The sequence below is a fragment of the Pelodiscus sinensis genome, chromosome 6 (genome assembly GCF_049634645.1).
Source record: "Pelodiscus sinensis isolate JC-2024 chromosome 6, ASM4963464v1, whole genome shotgun sequence".
In the NCBI taxonomy this organism is placed as follows: domain Eukaryota; kingdom Metazoa; phylum Chordata; order Testudines; family Trionychidae; genus Pelodiscus; species Pelodiscus sinensis.
Window position 1 is genome coordinate 23,688,110 of NC_134716.1, and position 15,944 is coordinate 23,704,053.

Below are 15,944 nucleotides of genomic sequence, written 5' to 3' on the forward strand. Positions count from 1 at the left end.
ATTCCTTCTATGCCCCCAATGCAAATCTATGCAATACTCTTGCCAAAATATATGCTCCAATATATCAGACTAATATTCTGTACTTTCCAGCATGATAATCCAAAAATGGAATGAATCACAAACACCAACCTTGACAGAGTTCCTAATTTTCAAGTAACACCATAGCACACAGAGCATTACAAAAATACATTCCTCTCTGTTTTGCCTTCTGATTTTGAAGCAATTTTTTTTTTTTTTTTTTGCTGGGAATATAGGGGAACGTTGTTTTGAATTTCAATGTATATTGCTATTTATGAAACTGTTTATATCTATTGTTCTGATTAAATTTGAACGTATTTTGAGTTTAATAGATATATTTTCCACCAAATCTGTATTTCCTTCAGTACAGTAACAACAACAACAACAAACCCTGAGAAAATGCACTGTTTCATACAACAGCCGCAAATCTCTTTAAGTCTTAAAGGTGTTGTCCTCTTTTTCGGGAAGGATTGGATTGAGGAAATATCTTAGTTTGTTTTGAAGAAGTGACTCATTTTATTCTTCTTCCCTCTGTGATGGGACCTTGTCTAAAAGGAAAAACAATAAATTAGCTAATGAATTGGGCATAAGATTGCTTACCAAATATCTTCTCAACTACTTTCCTAGTTTGTCACATATATCCATTTACTAAAGGATCTATGTAATTTATTTCTGCACATTTTGTTTACAAAGGCTTAAGAGAACCTATACTGATATAACAAAAAAAGTGACACCAGTACAAACTTTTAAACTAGACAGGTTAAAGGGATGTGAAGTAGATATTGCATCATACAAACTCCTGCTTTAAACACTGTATTGAACATGCTAACTGAGGAAGGGCTAAGAGAGTACTTTTTTTGAATTTTAGATGTAACCTGATGAGTATATAGAACAAGAGACAAGACAAAGATGAATTATAAATGTAATTTTACTTAAGAATTTAAGGAATAGGGTTCACACAATGTTGTGCACATTACAGATTTTAAAAATAGATCCATTACAAATACACAACACCTTTGGAAGTTGCCATATAATAAATACCATTACATTCTTAATATTGGTAATTACCCAATGGGCTTAATTCTGTCCTGCCTTATGTTTCCTGTAAATCTGTTGACTTCATTGTCTGATTTCAGTGGACTGTGATGGAGTGTAAACCAGACTAGAGATTGACTTTAATGTTTTTCCAGTAAACACTTATTTCCAGTCCCTTTGTTTTAGGTAAAAAGCCAAACTCCAATTGAGTCCCACACAGGAACTTTCATACAGTATCATACCTATCACTCAGTCCAGTATCCTGTCGCCAACAAATGCCAACACCAGCAGCTTCAGAGGAGAGAACAAGAGTTCTACAGTGGGCAGGAATGGGATAATCTATCCCAGATAAAGGGTCACTCTCCTAACAGCATGTTTTCTTTTTTGACCAGAGCTGTACATTAACCAGAAGCCTTAATTGCACTATTTACAATCAACTCAGATTGCTTTCCTGATATAATTAATTTAGAATATTATAAGGTATCTGAGTAGTTAACATCTTTTCTTCTGAGGAAAATGCTGTAGTGGGTTATACTACCAACCACTTTCAAAACTGGCAGGTAGAAATCACTAACTGGTTCTCGTGATCACCACATTCCTATCTGTCCTCATGAGCTAACCCCTGTCACCATAGTCTGTCTTTCTGTCAACCTTAACATCCCCAGGAGTGGTGATCAGTGTGTGAAGATGTATCAGCCTCCTTTATATCTGTTAGGAGGAATGCCCCATCTCAGTGGTTCTCAAAATGTGGTCTGTGGAAAACTAGTGGCCTGTGACCATCTTGCAAGTGAGCTATGGGCTCAGGGCTTGTTCCCCCTCCCCTGCAGCAGGCACTCCAGCCCAGCGCCAGCTTCCTGCTGTGGGTGGGGGCGCCATGAGCCTCATGGGCTGGATCCGGCTTGTGGTGGGAGGAAGCAGCTCCACACATTGCTGCTCTCCCTCCCCTCTCCTCCAGCTGGGGGAATGGCAATGCAAAAAACGGCTCATCTGGAGGCTTTCCCCATTGCTCCCATTGGCTGGAATCCCAACCAATGGGAACAGCAGGGGGCAGTTCCTGGAAGTGGCAGGAGGTACAGAGCTAGGTAAGTACCCTCATCCCCCTTATGCTCAGATTCCACACTCCCATCCCCCTCACTCATCCGCCTCATGCTGAGACCCTGCTCCTGGACTAGGAATGTTAGATACCGTGTAATTGAATAATTGTGTAACTGCATCAGATTTTTAGATAGTTCCCAGGGGCAGGGCTAGCAGCTAGTGCACTCCCAGCTCCACTCCCGGGGATCCCCCTACTACCCTGTGCTGCTGCCTCTGTATCAGAGGCTGCAGTGTTGGTGTGGCAGTAGCCCTTGTCTGTGGTAGAGCGCAAACTCCCCATGGAGCAGCCTCTGTCTGCGGCAAGTCTGGGCCTGCCGTGGACAGAGGCTCCTCTGTGGCAGCCTCCCCTCTTCCTCTGTGGGAAGCAGCAAGGGGAGAAGGGATGCATATAGTCAACAGGATTAATCTATAAGGCTTATCGGTTAATCATGTAGTTGACTAACGTTGACATCCCTATCCTGCAGCTCCTTTCCTTCCAGATCCCTCATCCCAGCCCATTCCTGCACCCTACCTCCCAGCCAGACCCTGCACCCCAGCCCACTCCTGTACCTACTTTGTCATATGGGTGGTTTGCTCCTGGTCCGCAGAAAGGTCTGCATTGAGCGGAGTGGGCTGCAGAGCAAAAAGTTTGAGAAGCACTGCCCCAGCTGGAATGGGACACCTCCATTCCACCTGAGTGCCTTTCCTGCATGGGCCTCCACTTTCTCAACTTGTTTTTTATTTTCTGCTGAAAATTCCCCCCCTCCCACCTCTGCCCTCTTATTATTAACCCCAAAGCTTTGCTACAAAAAGATAGCATTTGTCCCCACATCTCCCATTTGCAACAAATTGATATGGATTTCTAAGAGGAAAAAGCACAAAATGTGTAGGTCTAATAGGAAAAAGGAACACAATTTGTAGGCTAAAAATTAAAAACAAAAAAATCCCCCTGCCAATAGATAGGTTCAACTGATTTTATTTGTAATATTGCTTGAAGGATTTTGGCATTTATTGATTTACTTGATGAGATACACAAGATTCCTGACCTTGCTCAATTTGGTCTAGTTACTCCTTAATTTCTGTTCAAGGACAACTACACTCCCCAAAGCACAAACACCATTCCCAGTTAGCACCACCTAGGATGTAAGTGACCCCAAATTTTCTGTGGAGGTGATGTCCCTACCCACATTGCTGCTACTGATTAGTGTAGCTGACTAGCTGCAGAAGGGAGTGCATGCTGGCTTCTGTAAGAGATGGTACCATGAATGTTGAAGAGCTCCTGGAAGCATTCTTCTTTATCAAGGCACAGTGCTTCTTGGCCACAGATGCTTGGCAACTTTTCACTACCCCGATATCGAACAGTCATTAACAAGTTCTGCTCCTCTGTTTCTATTTTTCTGCAGATAGTTTCATGTGATTAATATTTCAGATAGTAATTATACAAGCAAACAAACTTTCTTTTACTTTTAAAAATTTGCACAAACAAGAGTGTGCAAAGTGCAGAATTGCCAGGGAATTTATAAAAGCCCAGTAGAGTATAGAATCATCAAGGTGACAAATATAACCCTGTTAATTAATTTAAAAAAATCAGTGGACAAACTGGAACACAATAGACCAAAGAAATGCAATCTTTTGTCATGGAAAATCCTGGAAACCCTTTTAAAGTATCAGGTGGGAAAATGCCTGGAAAAAAAGAGTGTGATTAAAACATAGCCGGTATGTATCCAAACAAGTTAGAAGGTCATGCTTAACTAAACAACTGGAGTTCTTTTGAGTTTTGAAGATTCTACAGCCATAAAAGATAAGAGAAATCCAGTAAATGTAGTTTTTCAAAACATCTGTGCAAGGTAAAATCTCCCTGCAAAGATGCAATGTAGGACTCTGGACAAGAAGATGTTTTGTTTTTGTTTTTTTTAATGAGACAAAAAGACAATCTTTCAGGTTGTAAATGTTATGAGTTTATTATCATGGCTGTATGCGTAGAATCTCTGTTGTACAGGATACAAGTAATACATGTATCTAAAGGTCAGTGTTTTTTTACCTGCATTTGAGCTGAAGAACACAATGGTGTCTCTTATTGATATAATGTGGCAATGTTTAAAAATCAGTTACATTTTGAAGAAGTAAACCAAATCAACACAAAAACAAGCAAGTCAACATAGGGTACCAGCCCCTAGTCTACTGCAACATGACGTATTCAGCAGTGTGAGCCAGCCTTCTTTCTGGCACTATGGATGCTACTGCAACAAAGCTGCTGGCATAAACAGGGAACAAGAGGTGATTTCTTGGCATTAGATAGAAAAATGATGACTCTAATGATAGTTACTAAATAAAAAGTGCGTCAGAAAGCGAAGTGCTCAGCAAATATAAATTAATTAGCATTTTTATGTTGAAAATAAATTTCACTCAAATTTCACTTATTCCATGTATTTGTATTTTACTTCAAAGGTGTTTGCACAATACAATATATATGCTTTTCATTATGGTTTTTGGCTATTGTTTTATATTCAAATAAAAACTTTAAAAAATCCCCTTTCCTTTAGTTCTAAAAAAAAAAATCAAGTTTTTTCTTTTCCTTCTCTGTTCAAACCCTGAACAAAAAATATCCATTTCCCTGAACAAACAGCAGTATAATGCTTCTATCTCACCCCCATATCTCCATTTTAGACAGGAAAATCATCCACAGAAAACTGCAGCACACAAGTGGAGCTGCAATAATTTAAGCAGTCTTTCTGGAATTTATAAAAGTGTGGCCTCAGCAAGAGATACAAGATTAGGGAAAAATCAAACATAGGAGTGATCAAATCTATTTGATGGTGGAACTGTCTCTCAAAGGATACAGAGGAAGGAACCACTCAGGACATTTCAAAGGATAGGATGTGAAAAAAGCACTTTTTAAAAATCTGCTAAACTTCCAAGCAAAATGACAGATTAGAAAACACGACTTGTGTCTTTTTTCAGTTGTATACATTTTACAACACTTGGTAGAGTCACAGGCAGTGTTCCCATATGTACACAGACATGTTTGTGCTCTTCTCAGAAGGGGAAGACATTTTAAAAATAGGAAAATGTGGCTGCAAAACTACAATCACTGGTAGGAAAGGAGGCGGCTCAGGAGCAGGTCTAATATCTGAACCAAACTACTATAAAAAGAGTGGAGTGCAAGTTGAGGTCCCTTTAGCGTGGAAAGAGAACAAGATAAGGGCTCTATAGGGAATAATGCTTAACAGCTGGGACCCCGGCGGGTAACAGATCAGATTGGACCGAGTTTTTAAGAGGCCACTAAAGCCCCTCTCTTGCGCAACCCCATAACTGTGTGGAGTGTGTGTATGTGTGCGGGACAGGGGTCTGAACGTGCTAGCTCCGCAACCTCGCTTCCACACGCAAGGTAGCGTGTTGCAGGGGCCAGCCCTCTCCCCTCCCGCAAGAAGACGTGCTGGGGGCGGCCGAGGCCACTTTTTTTTTTTTTTTTGCAACGGTGCTCCCGAGCAGCGCGGCTCCGAGGCGCCCTGCCTAGCAGCAGGCCGGCCGGGCTCAGGGCATAGCAGGGAGCGCGAGGGCCGCCAGTGGGGCCCCTCCTGTTGCTGTTGTCATGGTTCCTTCTGTGCAGCCGATTCCTACTCCCACTTCTGCGGGGCTCGGCTCAAGAGCGCCGGGTAGCTGGGAGGAAGGGGGAGGGGGCGGCTTGGCGTCTGGCCGCCTGATGGCTGGGCCGGATTAAGTTTCATGGTAGCCTCTGCCTGTTTATCCTGCACCTCCTCGCGGGCCGTTACTTGGGGGGGGGGGGGGGGGGGGGAGTCTGCAGAGCCCGGCCAGCAGGGCTGCAAGTGGTCTCCCCCAGCCCAGCCCTGGCTCGGCGGCGAGGCGCCTGGAGCAGCAAGCGGGTAAGCGGAGCGCGGCGGCGAGCCGGGGGGTGCCCGCAGGGTAGCGCTGGCTGCGCCCGGGGAACGTTCTATGGGTGCCCGGGGCTCTGCGCTCAGGGGGCAGAACGGGGGGGGGGGGGGAGGCATTTCCCCTCGCCCTGAAACCGGGTGTAGCCCGATAGTCCCGCTCCCCTGCGCGGGAGGGGCCGGAGCTGTGGCCCCTGGTTTTGCTGGTTGGAGGAGGAGGAGGGGCCCGGGCGCCACAAGGCCTTGCGCTGCGCAGGGGAAGCAGCCGCTCCTGACGGGCTGAGCCTGTTGCTTCTTTGCCGAGCTTTGGGGCGGGCGGCCTGGCTGGCGGGGGTGGGGGAGAAGTTGGGGAATGATGCTCCAGCGCCTGTGAGGGCTGCAGGGCGCGGCCCTACGCGCGGCGAAGGGCTGCCTCCTGGGCGCTGTTGCACCGACGCCGCCGGTGCTGGGCCAGGCGAGACCTCGCTGGAAACAAAAGCCACGTCTCCGCAGGCTACTGCAAGTCGCGGCTGCCGTGGGCATGTTGTAACCCGAGCCGATCGTAGCCCCCTCCCCACCCAGGTCGCCCCGTGGGCTCTGCACGCACAAGCCCTATCTTTGCAGACGATACCGTGTTAATCAACCCCCCCCCCCCCCTTTCAACATGACAAAGCCAGATCTCCAATGCCAGGTGTCAGCGAACATGTTGCCTGGACTAGACAGACGGGGAAATTGCAGGTTATGAGGAGCCTCCTCCGTTCACACCAGCAATTTCACAGCAGGTGTCTTCGCCCTCCTCTCCTCTTCCCCTCCCCGTGCTCTAGGTCTGCTGGGAAGAAGATCACATGTGAATCTGAAAAAAAAAGTGTAAATGATTCTCACTGAAAGTGCGTGGAGGTGAAGAGGAAGGGGGGGTTGCTTTGATTTATGGTGGGGTGGAAGAGCCTAGTAATGTTCAAATCATTCCTCAAATTCGTGTGATTGTTTGTCTTGGAATGACTTGGTTAAAAAAGAGAACCCTTCTCTCCTCCCCCACTCCATTCCCCAGTTTAGTGCTTTTTGCCAGGATGTTTACATGAGAGACTCCATGAAAACTGAAGCTGAAGACTTTGATGGAGTTAAAGTCTCAGAGGGGTATATGTTAGTCTGTACCTTAAAAGCAAGTGGTCGTGTGGCACCTTACAGACTAACAAAAATATGTACATGGTACCATGAGCTTTCGTGGGCAAAACCCATTTCTTCACAAAATGATCTTGAGACATCAAGAGGCCACAAATGGTTGCATTATCTTATAAATCAATTACATTTAGGGGTGGGCAACTTCTGGATTCCAATTTTGATGGAATTTCAGAAATGTTGATCTTAAAAACGTACTTATTTGAATGAACATATAGAGATATTTTTCCAGAGGATTATGAACAAGGGCCAAATTCTGCCGCAGACACATTTACCCAGTGAGAATTGTATAAGATAACAGAAGATAGAATTTAGCCTTGTGTCCTGATAACTTTATTTTGTTTATTATGTTTACCTAGGTTTATATGCTTTTAAACACTTGAGAAGCGGATACTGATGACATAAGTGTGGAATAAACAGTAACACCTTTTGAAGGAAAGGTAACATGTTTCCACGTTTTTTTTTCATATTTCCAGTTCATGAGATGCAGCCATTACTTTGCTGACTGGTCTTGTGATGCATTTCTCCTTCAGTTTTAAAAATAATACATCATTTAGCAGTAGTATATTTGATCCATATTACCCACAACCTGTGGAAAAGAAATTGTTCGTTTTGCTGGGATTTCTTGTAAAGTACGAGGAACGTGAAGGAGAAGAATAGCAAACCTGTTCCATGAAGTTTTGCTTTGCAGCAAGAACAAATCAGGGTCTATTATTGCTATTTATTTGTATTACATAGGAGCCTTAGTCCTGGATTAGGACCCCAAGGTGCTGGATGCTGTACAAACAGAATCAAAAGATGGTACCTGCCCTGGAGAGCTTACAATCTAAGTAATATCTGTAAAGCCCAATCCTGCTCCCACTGGAATCAGTGGTGAAATGTCCTTTGATTTAATTTGTATCAGGACAAGATTCAGTGCATTACTCTATCACTTCTCAAATGGACAACTTGTGAATGGGGGAAAAATTAAAAGTAAAAATGGTGGAATGTTAATTTAGAATCATGATTTGCTTTGCTTTTGGAAAAGAAATGGGTACAACATAGCAGAGAAAAATAGTTGAGCTTTTAAAGGTTTAATTAAATATTGTGTCTTAAGAAAATGAGCTTCAGTATTAATATTTGTTATTGAATGTCTCACTTTGCATATTATAGGTTCCCAAAATTGTCTTGATTAGCCAAGAAATTATGTGAAGGGAAACTGGAAAATTCCATTTTGTTATGCAAAAAAGCATCAGTCACTTAAAAGAAAAAAATCTTGGACATCTTCGTTAGTAAGATAGAGAAGTCTATGCTATTTGTAGTGTTTAAGTTTAATGTGTCTAAGAAAATAAAATTTTGAAATAATTCTGACTATATTCATGTATTCTGTTAGTGTTTAAAATACATTCAAGAATTTGGTATCTAGAATGTGTGACTGTCATTTTTATTTTATAGTTGTCTGGGGTAGTTAATGTTTAGTTGTTATAGCTGCTATGCTTCGTTCTGTAAGGAAGAATGGTACAAAATGCATGCTAGAGTAGTTATATAGTGAGAAAAAAAAAAATGACTAACTTATATAATGTCCCAAACGTGGTCAGATAAACATAATAGCAAAACATTTCTGAAGAGTTTTTCTTTCAGCATCCTAATTTAATATAGACAGAGAGAGAGAGAGCATGCACCCACAGTTACCTACCTACTTTGGTCCTCCTCATTGCTTCTTGTTGATTATCTTTTTCACTGACGGATAATGTGCTTATAATATGTTACTTAAGTGAGTGGCTTTTATGAGTGTGTAAACTTTACACTAAAGCCTATTATTAAGAAGTTTTTTGTCTGAATCCGTTTTTTCTGCTTTGGGATGAAATCTGCAGTATGCCGTCTAATGGATATCTGCATAGGGAAACAGGAGAAACTTTTCTTGAATGCTAGCTAGTACATTCCCCTTATGTTTTTTCTGGCTTTCTTTGTCTTTGAAATCCATAGAAAACTGTTCAATGAAACTTTTACCGTTTATCAATTTATGGACCAATCTGAATATTTTATTGTGGGATACATCTCTTTAATATACATTTTAATAATGAGATTTAAAACTTCCTGGAGGCTTTCAAATCATTCAAGCCATACTCCAGAAAAATAAAATACAAAATACTATAGTTATCCAATAGATTATGATTTCTGTGACAGTCACAATATTTGAATACATCAGCTGATTACTTGACTAGCATCCTACTGAGGTACTTGAAGTCAGCAGGCTGCCTGGCTTATATTTAATGAATATGACCCCATTAATTTAATATAATGATAATAACCAGATACTATTGTAATATGCAGTTTTGTTCCTTTTATAATCTATATATACATTTATGTGTTAATATGTACCCTCTACAGTCTTGGAAGAAGTTTTGGGGCAGTTTTGGCTGCTAGTTGAGAAGTGGCCCCAAAGTGCATTTAAGGTGCAAAATTGGTGGAATTCTCACTGTTATTTGGAGCAGTCCTTTCCATTAAGAACATTATCATTGTCAGAAGAAAACTCTTTTGTACTCAAATATGACGTTGTAAAAATATACTGAATTTAAGTCTTTTTATTACTGAAGATATTGTTTTATATTTTTCATTTCCTTCAGTAGTAAGGAAGATATTTAATATTTGATAGACATTTTTTTGAACTTTTGCTGACTGTTCTGGGCACCATTCATTATCCTGTAAAATATGAAGATGTTTCAGGAGTTCTAGTGGAAATGGTTCCATTTATAAATGTTTGTTAAGAGTAAAGATTTGGATTTGAATAATTTCCAAAGTATATTTTTTGAAGTGCTTGCCTTGTTTTATAACTTGGGGTTAGTTTTTTAATTGGTTGAAGTGACACAGATATATACGGTAATTCTATCCACATAATGCAAGTTTACATTTCATATAGATTCTATTTTTAAAAAGTCACTTAGTGAAATATAACAACTTCCTTATGAAAAATTCAGTTCTCCTAATAGATTTCCATTTTATAATATTGCCTGCAGTTAATAGTAGTTAAAATAATTCAGAATAAATGGAATCAGGAGCATTTGTCAGTCGGAAAGAATGTCCGAAACATGTTTACAATTTTGAATCACACTAAAAATATACATAATTAAAATTACATGTTAGTATATAGAATACTTGAAGGTAATTGTATCTTATGAGATGTTTTAAACAACTTCTTCAAACAGTGCTATGCTAAATACAAAATAAACAGCAATATGACTTATACAAAAGTGTTAACAAAATAAAACTTACAGAAGTAAAACTAGTTGCTAATACAAATATTCAAGTTTTTCCATCCATACCTCAAAAATATTTAACATGATTTTTAGCTAAAGAAAACGATATTTTTATTTTTGTTATAATTTATATATGTTCAGTCCATTATTTACATTCTTAATATGGCCTATAGTGGTTTGTGAATTGACTATTTTGTAAATATTTAATGTGCTGCTTTTTTTTTTTTTTACTCTAAGGGTCTCAAATCCCCTCTTAGGATGTGTCTAGACTACAGGGTTTTTTCGAAAAAAATAGTTTTTTTTTTTTTTTTAAAACTTCACCTGTGTCTAGATTGCAGCCACTTTCTTTTGAAAGTAAATCAAAAGAATGAAGCAGTTTTTTTGATCGTGGTAAACCTCATTTTACGAGGAAGAGCGCTTTTTTTTTAAAGTACTCTTTCGAAAAGAGGCGCTATTGAATGCAAAATGTGCTTTTTCGAAAGAGCGTCTAGACTCTCTTTTGAAAAAGCAGCATGCTTTTTTGAAAAATCTGCTTATAGCCTAGACGCTCTTTTTCGAAAGAAGTCTAGATGTACCTCTATTGGTGTAACTTTAAAAATATAGGTTGCAGGGTTCTTAGGCCTGTCAGTTACATGTTTTCTAGTCAAGGGATATTTGTTTGGTTCATGAGCTGGGTGTGTAGAACAGTGCAAGTTGCTTTTTCTTATATTAACTCCTCAGTCCAAATTGCTTTTGCTCGTACTGTCCTCCTCCCACAATGCAGAGCGGCATGTTTTACACTCTGTTAGCTGAGGGAGCAAGAGGTTAATCCCAGTCTGGATCATGGATGTCCTATTAATAAAACATGTAAACTCCTTTCTTGTGCCTTCTCCTCTGTTTATCATTCCTGTGTTTGTTACCCCCTTGTTTGTGTCTGCTTACAGACACCTCCCTTATGTTTGTGCCTTCCTACCTACTCCATGCACTCCCATTCTCTCCAAGCCTGGGCAGAAGGTTGTGTTTTTTCCCACAGCATTTTCTGAGCACAGTGAAAGTGATACAGTCCATGCAGTTTTTGTCTTACATTCAAATTTGCAGACATTCCTGTGAAAGCACTTTTGGCAGTGGCAGAGTCCTGATTCACCATGAAGGAGAGAGTAAGAATGCAACAAGTTTCTGTGGGAGAAGTGGGATTTTCTTTATCCTCTGCCCAAATTAACCTACCCATATACCTTAGACAGACACAAAATAACACATCAAAGCAAAAGAATATTTGTGTACCATGTGGGGACCCAGAGTTAAATTTTTCTTGCTTCTGGTGGGGGTTGCAGCCAGTGGTGGCAGTGAGGGTAGGCAGCAACAAGCTTACCTTTGGGGTTTGCAAGCTGTGGTGGCATGGAGACTTGGCAGTAGACAATACCATCCCTTGCTTGTGGATTACAGTTTGTACTCAATGCCACTGACAATGGCAAGATGGTATCTGAGTGGTATCCAGACAACAGGGGAGGAAGATAGGATAAGGATGAAAAAAACACACTAAGCAGGCCAAATTCAAGCTTAAATGTAAGTCAAACATTTCAAAATGTTGGCCTTAGTGTATCAAAAATATGTGTTACAAATATCTTTTGTTTACCTGAAGCAAATTTCTGTTGAGTCTCTAAGCATTATAGCCAACATCTGGGAGCCTGGATATCAGTCTTAATACAGGAATTTGTTATATTCTGAAAACCCAACCAATAAAGTAATGGCTGTAGGATAAAGCCAATTATTGTGCAGTTTCTATCTTTGGCACTGTGTGTTGACTAATCCAGCACTAGAAGCATTAGTTTCCAAGGTATTTATCTAAAAAGGATTTGTGAAATACTAGATGGAGTACCAATCAATGAAGCAGGCTGCAGCACACTCTTGGTAATTATATGATCATACGCAAAAGAACTTAGTAGATGTGGGTTGTTTTTTCTTTTTGGTGAATGTTTTCACAGTTGAGTTAAATGGTTTGACTGTTGTAGGTAAAGGGTTCTGTCAACTTAAAACCCTGGCCGGACAAGAAGGCCCTTCTCTAGCTCCCGTTGATATCAGTGGTGCAGGCTCTGTCACTAAGGGTTCAAAGCTGCAACATGCTGAATGCTTTTTGCCAGTTGATCTGAAGAATTGACTGTAAAGTTGAAATAAGGAGATGTAAATTATATTCTCCTGTTCCAACAAAGGAGGACTCAACCCAGAAGATAGCAAGTGCGTTGCTGCTGCTACCTCCCTTTGAGAGTGTTGGGGGAGGGAAGGGGGAAGGAGGGCAGGTGTAGCCTCTATGTCTAGGATGTAGGGCAGTGTTCAGCAACCTAGGCTAGTGAGTGGCCTGCATGAGTGGCCCATCATCTAATTGGGCTGCAAGACTATTGTAACCAAGATGGTCTCCCAGGATAGGGTAGCTTTGCCGACTGTGCTTGCATACCTAGAATTTGCAGTTGGAAGATTAAACCATACCAGAGTGTTTCGGATACAGAGGGAGCATATAGCTCTTGCAATCAATATTCTGTGCAATCCGTGTACTCCTCCCTTCACATGCCCTTGTTTATGTGTGTGTCACTTTAGTAACTCTGGTAGGAATAAAATGATACTGACAGAAACCAGTGGAATCCTTGTGGGTGGGCAATGGTAAACAAAAATGTCTTGTGGGCCACACACACAACCCTGATTGGCCACATGTGGCTTTTGGGCTGCAGGTTGCCCACCACTTGTGTGGGGGGTAATTCTCTAGGAGATGGGTAGATTCAGTGCCTTCCCATCCACCATCACTGACTAGAAAGGAACTAAACATCACCTATGTTTTGTTGCTGTTTTGGCCCCGGGTTGATCTTCCCCAGCAGAAGGGGAAAGGTGCTTCCACTTTGCCATCTCCTTATCCACCCATTCTATCCAGGCCACCATAAACCCTGGTGTGACTGTAATCTCATATTTAAATAATCATGATGAAAATCATTGCCTGTGTTTCTTAGTAACACCTTAAATTATAACATATACATTTTAAATGTCCAGTTCGCTCTTCATTGGCTGGTACTATGATAACAGAGGGCAGAGTTTTGAGGGAATCTAGACCCTGTCATGTAGTTCTAATCCCTAAATTTGTTGTCGTATCACTATCATCAATCCATGACCGCTGTTTTTTCTGCAATACTATTTTTACCTCATGCTCCCATTCACCTTTTTCTGTCCCCTATTCCATCATGTCTGCCTTAGTAAGCTCCCAGCTGCAGGGGTTGTCAACTGATTAATCTCTACGCTGCCTACCATAGTGAGGCCCTGTACCTCAGTTAGGGTTCAAAGTGTTACCCTAATAAAAAAGACAGCAACATTAAACAATGTATGCTCCAATGATGGAGATTGTGAGTCCAAGATTTTCTAAAGCGCTTATCAATCAGTGGCTTACCATTGATCCCCATTAGTAAGAGTCTTATCATTGGCTGAAGTGGGAGCAGAATTAGGCCAATACTGAAAGCTTTTAAACATTACGCCTAAAAGATTGTGGTTTTTATACATTACCGGTTAGACATCTAGCATAATTGCATAATATCCCCCAACATATTTCTTATTAATCCAGCCAAAGATAATACATGAATGATCCGTTAACATTACAAGAATGGGTGCCCAATTAACATAGGCAGTATTTATGACACTAGTTCATAGAATAGTAGTGAGAAATGGTGACTTAAGCGATAGTAGAAACAATAGTAGTGGAATGTATGTCAGATTAGGATTATAAACTCTTTCAGGCATAGACTGTATTTTAATGTGTGATGGGGTGCATTTACAGACGTCTCCTTGGGTTACCCCCTGTGTGCTGTTCATGCCACTGACACCCACCCTCCTACTTTCTGGGGCTCCTCCTCATACTGTCCTTTTGGGCCATATCCTGTGGTCTCCCGTGGGCAAGGCACAAAGTTGGGGTTACCGACCCCCCTGCAGAGCAACATAGACTCTGAACCAGTTCAACTACAAGAGGGCTCTGCTATAAGAGTTCAGCACCCTGGAAACAAACCCAAAGCAGGATTGAAAGCACCAAATAAATCCATCTTGCCCTCTGTAAAAGTTTTACTCACTGAAAGCTCATGAGGTTAGCTTCCTTTATCAATGAAAGAGAGAGATGCATAATGGTTGCTCCCCCGACCCAGGTAATAATTATTTACACTGGGCCTGACAATAAATAAAAACTTATTAAGTACAAAAAATAGGAATTAAGTGGTTGGAAGTAAAAACAGTCAGATCAAAGCAAGTTACTAGATTAAAATGAATAAAAACTGCATAGCTAGTTCTAATCCACTAAAAAACTTGTTATATGCAGATTCTTACTCTAAACTATTCTTATTTCAGGTAAAAGCTTCAAATCAGAGTTGATCTTTTACTCTGACTTGGGTCTACAGTTTCTTTAGAGTTCTCTCAGGGTGGGCCAGGCAGATTCAAAAGCCAGCTGAAGACAAAGCTAATTGCTTCCCATCACTTACATATATTTTCTGGCATGGTAGGAATCCTTTATTTTGCATCTCCCCAACCCCATGGAAAATTACAAGGTCCAAGGTGGAGTCTGGTACCAGGTGGCATGGTCACATGTCTTTTTAGGCGAATCACTGTTTGGGCTTACAGGACAAACTAGGGATGTGGACGAATAGTCGACTATCCGATAAGCAAATGCTTATCTGATAGTTGAGTCGACTAGTCGCTTCCCCTCCCCCTTGCTGCCTTTATCAGAAAGAGGCAGTAAGGGTGGCGGGGAAGAGAAAGGAATACGTCAAAGTGTCAGCGCTGTGTGAAACCTGGGGCCACACTCTGGGCTCCACGTGGAGCTACCGCTTGGAAACACTACATGCAGCCCAGGCTCCGTGTGGTGCTGCTGCTTTGAAATGCCACAGGGAGCCTATTTGATTAGTCAGTTACTTGAAATTTAACATCCCTAGGACAAACATGACCAGTCACAAGGCATTGCTTTGAGTACTGAATCATTAAATACCTGAAATGGTCCTCATTAATATGTTTAGAACTATAAACAGATTCATACATCCTATATTTCTAACATCACATACAAGAATGATACATGCACAAAATAGGATATACAGAGTTAGCAGATATTAACTGTAAAATCAATGTTACATAACCTGTTTTGCATAAAATATCTTTGAGTTATGCATATTCATATTCGTAAGATACGGGCTGCATCACAATATGTCTGTAAAAAAAAAAGATGGTTTGGGGCATCTAGGTGCTACTTCAATACAAATAACTAATTAGAATAGCAGTACTGAAAATGAAAAGATCAAAAAGAAAATGCATCTTATTTTCAGTTTGAGTGTAAGCCAAAAAAATACACCGTATCCTGCCTTCAGATACCTAAATGTAAACTCAGGTAGGCCTCCGTATCTGAAGGTAGTATTTGTAGTAAAGATGTTAAATATTGAATAATTTACTAGTCGAGTAGTGGATGGAATTTCACAGACTACTCGACTAGTTGATAGGCATTTCTACACCCGGTGGGGCTCTTGTATATTTCAGAGGAGGAATGCAGAACTCT

At 40.9% G+C, this 15,944-nt stretch overlaps 1 protein-coding gene across 8 annotated transcripts in view; it reads left to right on the forward strand.

Moving 5' to 3' along the window:
* The first annotated feature begins 5,492 nt into the window (after positions 1-5,492).
* MPDZ (multiple PDZ domain crumbs cell polarity complex component) overlaps positions 5,493-15,944 on the forward strand; it is a 137,894-nt gene continuing 127,442 nt past the window's right edge. For 6 of the 8 annotated variants that reach the window (XM_075931575.1, XM_075931580.1, XM_075931578.1 and 3 more), the window contains exons 1-2: positions 5,493-5,515; positions 7,532-7,612. The gene's annotated coding sequence lies outside the window, so the exon portion shown is untranslated. Of the gene's footprint in view, positions 5,516-5,688; positions 6,012-7,531; positions 7,613-15,944 lie in introns of those variants that run through there. The other 2 variants (XM_075931576.1, XM_075931573.1) reach the window with 2 other exon arrangements.